Here is a 6,483-nt window from a genome sequence, read left to right as displayed (position 1 = left end):
TTCAAAAGGAAGAAATAATCAAAATCTGAACTTCGGACCCAAACAAAATTAATCGTAGTGACACACCTATTCAGTAGTTTTTTACCAGTAAGATTTTTTTAAGGTTTAAAAAAGCAGAAGTCTTTCATTTTTGTAGTTCTGTTACAAAACATGAATTTAAAAACAACATTTTAAAACCAGAAGTGTTTTATTTTCTTTTTAGTAAGTCACACATTACACAAATATTAGAAATATTGCCAAATTTCTCACTTCAAGGGCAACATCTTATTATAATACTTTGTTTTCATTATAGAGTAACACGTATACATACCATTCTTTGTAAAATGATAGAGAAGGAAGAAAAGTATGGAATCATACAATTTGCAGATTTTCAAAGGACCTTAAATTAAGCTGCTCCTTAAAATGTTTCTTCACCAATATAGAGATATTTCTTTACCAGTGTTACACATAGAAATAAAGAGAATAATAAAACAAACTCCCATGTTCCTATAGCCAAACTTCAACAATGCTAAACTTTCTGCTCTGATTATTTCATCAATGATTTTCTTTATTTTCTATGAATAGGTAGCTAGATCTACTTATTGAGCATCCTCTTGCATGCCATCAAGAGACACGTTTTACCTGGTTGTCTAAATTTACTGTAAAGATTCATCAATAGGTTCCCACAGTGCCATCTCTCTCTCATATATCTATCAAATTTTTAACCTAAGGATTTTAGCATCTATTAATGGTATTGCCTAGATATTTTATTTGATATTGCAAAATAGTGACTTGGTAGTTTTATCATTATCCTTGCATTTATTAGCCGTGATTCTTACATAAAGAAGATCTTTATATCCAATTTTACGACTCTGAAACTCTATTGAAGACAGGTAGGCTAGATGCTTGATTCTTCCTCCTTGCCAGTTCTCAAAATAATGATGCGGTGCCCTTGTATACTCTTAAGGAGACCAATAATTTGTGCTCTGCTTTTTCATTTTTAATTTTTGTTTTGTTTTCAGAACTCATGGATTTTAACATATTTTATGATTTCAGTCCATTGCAGCCATTATTCTTTTTGATGTTCAAGCTGTCCTGTCAATGCCAGAGTTTCTTGGCTCCTCTTTCTTTGATGGATTTCTTCCTTTTTTAGGTACAAATGGATATTTCAGGTTCATCTTTTACATTTCCTGCCCTAGACTCTGAGTCAGCCATTTGTCCAAGGAGTCCTGCTTCCTCTCATAGGAAGTTGCAGTAAGAAATGACAGTATGAGCATTAGAGATGCTTTTTGCTTCTAGGACTTTTCAGGGCACAGAGTCAGAAAATATACAAATTTTAGACATTAACATAATTATATTTGCTTTATTTTACAATAATACATATGTATATAAAATAGTTTGTATATACACAAAGTATAGTTACCTGCATTGTCACTAAAAATAAACCTGCCCACTGAAAGCATTTTAAAATCTGTGTGGTTCTTTTCAGACCTTAGAATATGTAATTGTACAATTTTTATTTAAAGTTTTGTGTTTTTTGGGAATTCCCTGGCGAACCAGTGGTTAAGACTCGGCGCTTTCACTGCCATGGCCTGGGTTCAATCCCTGGTCGGAGGAACTAAGATCCCACAAGCTGTGCGGTGTGGCCAAAAAAAAAAAAAAAAAAAGTATTGTGTTTTAAAAAGTCATTTGAAATAATCCTTCTATATCTGGTTATTCCACCAACCTTATACACTGTTCATTTTATTTTGGTTCATTTCCATTTTAAGGGATTGCTTTGGTTTTCTGTTTGTTTTTATTTAAGCTTTTAATTCATGAAAAATATTGACATAATTCCAAAGTCAAAACTATGAACCAAAATACTTTAGGTTTCCAGCTTCACCTTCTCCCTTTCTTACTCTTTCCTTCCGATGGAGTAACCATTTTTTTATTACTTTCCAGATAATCCTTCCACTTCTTAAAATTGAAATATGGTTGACAATACAATATGTTAGTTTCAGGTGCAAAATATAGTGTATTTAAATATATTACAAAATGATCACCACAGTGAGTCTAGTAACAATCTGTCCCCATGCAAAGTTATTAAGATATTATTGACCATATTCCCTATGCTGTATATTATGTCCCCATAACATTTATTTTATAACTGGAAGTTTGTAACTCTTAAACCCCCACCTTCCTCCCCTCTGGCAACCACAGGTTTGTTGTCTGTATCTGTAAGTCTGTTGTTTTGTTTTTTAGATTCTACATATAAGTGAGATCATGTGGTATTTGTCTGTCTCTGACTCATTTCACTTAGTGTGATACCCTCTAGGTCCATCTATGTTGTCAAAAATGGCAAGATTTCATGTTCTTTTTGGCTGAGTTATATTACGTTGTATATGTATACCACATCTTTGTGCATTCTTCTCTTGGTGGCACTTAGGTTCCTTCCATATCTTGGCTGTTGTACATATGCTGTAATGAACGTTGGGGTGTATATATCTTTTCAAATTAGTGTTTTTGTTTTCTTTGGGTAAATACCCAGAAGTGAAATTGCTGGATCATATGGTGCTTCTATTTTTAATTTTTTGAGCAATCTTCTTACCATTTTCCATAGTGGGTGCACCAATTTACAATCCCATCAGCAGTGCATGAGGATTCCCTTTTCTATACATCCTCCCTAACACTTGTTATTTGTTGTCTTTTTGCTGATAGCCATTCTGACAGGTTTCAATTGATGTCTGTATCTCACTGTAGTTTTGATTTGCATTTCTCTGATGATTAGTGATGTTAAGCATCTTTTTATGTGCCTGTTGGCCATCTGTGTATCTCCTTTGGAAAAATGTCTATTCAGGTCCTCTGCCCATTTTTTAACTGGATTGTTTGTTTTTTAGATATTTAATTGTATGAGTTCTTTATATATATTGGAAATTAACCCCTTGTCAGATATATTATTTGTAAATATCTTCTCCCATTCAGTAAGGTGCCTTTTTGTTTTGTTGATAGTTTCCCTCACTGTGTCCTTCCACTTTTTCTCTTAAAAAAATAAATTCAGCATACTGTACAAGCTCTTCCTGAATCTATTAGGATTTGGTCAATAAAGCAGAACCACTGTGAGTGATATAAAGGATTTATTGTAAGGATTAGACATTACACAACCTGGTTTAACTGTCTGTGTAAGCCCAGTACCCCTGGATCGGGTCTGGGCTTGAAGTCAGCAGGACTAGCAGGAAGGAATGATTCACATAAAGTTAAGAGAACAGGGGTGGATGGGTGGGGAGGGCAAACCAGGACCTATGAAGATCCACATCCATCTCTTAACCTGAACCAGCAATGGGGTGTCAGAATCTCCAAGCCCCTGACTTTGATGGTGTGGGCAACCTGCAAAAGAACTAGGACACTTTGTCACAACATTAGCACCCAGCATGTGTTCAGAGAAGTTGAAAGAGGAGGTCCAGGGGAAGTTGGAGGAGCTGCCTGTCAAACAGCTGCCCTATGCAGATCCACCACAATGTCATAAACTGTTTGAGCTGCAACAGTGTCTGATCTCACACTGACCTGAGTGAACCTAGCAGCTGATTCTGATCAGTCTTCAAATCCTATGCCAGTTTTGCTTGTGGCCAACCCTAAACTAGAACTGTGCATGGAAGAGAATACTGGGAAACTTAGTTCCAACTAAGCTAAGTTGAAACAATACAAAGCCACCACAGTCCATCTTTTGTCAACTTGTCATCCAATATATGTCCCTCTTCCACTACATCTAGTATTTCCACTTGTCCTTGGCAAGCACCTTGATGAATGGTGGTTCTTTGCCTGGACCTAAATCTTTATTCCTGAATGTCTGGGCTACTAGAATCAGTGCCTCATTGGAGACATGGGTGTTCTCAGCAGTACCCTAGGGGATCTCCTGAATTCAGCTGTCCTCTTTCTTAGCCCCATTGTGTAGTAGCAACCCAAATTTCCCTCGATATTCAGGATCAATCTATCCAGCAAGTACCATAAATCAATCCCTTTCTTGCCTGCTAATTCTAATTTAATTATTCACTGCTGTATGCATTGAAGGTGGAAACGTTTCTCGCTTTTAATCTAAGACCTCTATACCAGCAGAGTCCAATGTTACAGATATAGGAAGCAACTAAAATATCTCAGAGGTTACAGAGAGACTAGCCACTCCTATTTTCATCCCTTGATTCCCAGACTTATAAATCCTACCTATGGGAGAAACCGTACACTCATCTAGAATACATACTGCATCCTGGAAAATATACACCTCTACCCCACAAAGTGTTGTAAGTCATTTGACTCCATAACTGAGTTTTCAAAAGGCCAATCCAACTATAAGCATGAACCTATTGTACACTTGCTGCAAATGAGTTTCTTGATCAGAAGTGATATTGTGTGGAATATCATGAAGGCAAATAAGGCATGTTATGAATCCAAGGATGGTAATTTTGGAAGAAGCATTGTGGAAAGGAAGGCAAATCCACATCCAGGATTAGTGCCACCCCATCCATGGTGAATGTGGTCAAAAATAACCTGGTGGCTGTAGAAGTTAATCATCTTGGAAGTGACATAATGCCACTTCCACCATACTCTATTAATTGAGACAGTCAAAAAATCCTCCAGTTTTCAAAGGGAGGGATAAATATATGTATATTCCACCTCTTGAAGGAGGAGAAGCGGAGTTCTGATTAGCATGTTGTATGTTTGATGAAAAATGTTGCACAATTCTTGGAAAATATAACCGGCTATTCTTCTGCAACCTGATATTTTTATCTATTTAATTTTTATCTCAACTGAGATCATTACAGAGTCATATAGACCAGGGACCAGGGACCGGTTTCGTGGAAGACAGTTAGTTTTTCCACGGGGGGGTGGGGGGGAGGGATACGGTTCAGGCGGTAACGTGAGTGATGGTTCAGGCAGTAATGTGAGCAATGGGGAGTGATGGAGAGCGGCAGATGAAGCTTCGCTCGCTCCCCCATCACTCACCTCCTGCTCTGCGGCCTGGTTCCTAGCAGGCTGAGGACCCGTAGCGGTCTGCGGCCCAGTGGTTGGGGACCCCTGATATAGAAAATCGTTGCTTATTTTCCAATAGTGTATAATATCCCATTATGTGATTATACCAAAGCTCATTCAACCTGCTCCATAATGATGGATATTTTAATTTTTTTAGTGTACAAAGCAGTTTTGCTATACAAAAATATTTTTATACAAATACTGATGTAATGCCTAGCCTTGTTTGTAGTCATTTCTTTTTTGTTTTTATTTTTTTGTGTATCTTCAGTGTGAAAAAGTGCATCTGTAAATTTTTTACTTTTGCTTTTTTGATTCAGGTACAGTTCAAGGAACAAAAGATTCTGTTCTTTCCTTGAGATGAGCCCCTTTTATTTAAAGATTCTTAGAGAAATGCATTTGTTGGCTATTAATTAACGTTATATAATATACATTGAATGATATCCCAGACATATTTTGAAATTATAGTTCATATTACATAACAAGCAATCACTGAGTAAACAACTGTATTAGAATATTCATTATGCAGTATTATGTTATCTGTACCTTGATGAAGAAGAAGATTAATCCTTCTAGCTGCTCAAAGAAGTCCACAAAAAGAGAAAGTTTTTAAAAAGTAGTACTGATTTGTTGGGAGTCAGCATGATATTTTTGACTGCATGGGATACTGCAGAAAACAGTGATCCATGATGTTTCAGATCTATTTAAAAGTGGGATTGAATTTTGGTCCAACTAATTCTCTGGTGATCACCTAAACGTCACACTACATCTTCATCTGTGAAATGAAGATTTTCCTATGATTCAAGTACAAAACTGATTCAGCCTGTTAAATCTAAGTCCGCAAGTGCCAATTTCATTGAACTTTTCATTTAAAAATAGTATATATAACTCAGCTATAAAAACTGAAACTGATAATTTTCCTTGCTTTTTTATTTTTTTTTTACACTAAGTTACTCTAAGGTGTTAAGCAATCTAAGAAGTTTACAATAACTGAAGAAGAAGGGTCTTAAGCTGATATGAAAGGAAGCTGAATAGAAACTTTTGAAACTGATGAAAATTCAAAAATTACTACAAAAATATTATTATTCACTCATATTAACTCATAAGTTCATAAAAAGTAGGTAGTGGGTCTATTAAAATCATTTAAAAATATTTAGTTTTAGTCCTCAGAAAATAGGTGCTTAAAAATAGTTTATTTAAATGATGACTGTTACTTAATATTCATATTATTAATCATGTTAATCACATTATTACTGATATTGTTAGTTAACATTAAAAAAATTTTAGTTTAATTTTTATTTTATTTTGGAGTATAGTTGATTTAAAATGTTGTGTTAGTTTCAAGTGTACCACAAAGTGATTCAGTTATACACATACATTCTTTTTCAAATTTTATTCTCATGTAGGTTATTACAGAATATTGAGTAGAGTTCCCTGTGCTCTACAGTAGGTCCTTGTTGGTTATCCATTTTAAATATAGTAGTGTGTATATTTAATCCCAAACTC

Source organism: Balaenoptera acutorostrata, chromosome 8 (assembly GCF_949987535.1).
Source record: "Balaenoptera acutorostrata chromosome 8, mBalAcu1.1, whole genome shotgun sequence".
NCBI classification, from domain to species: domain Eukaryota; kingdom Metazoa; phylum Chordata; class Mammalia; order Artiodactyla; family Balaenopteridae; genus Balaenoptera; species Balaenoptera acutorostrata.
Note: the sequence above shows the minus strand (reverse complement) of the source record.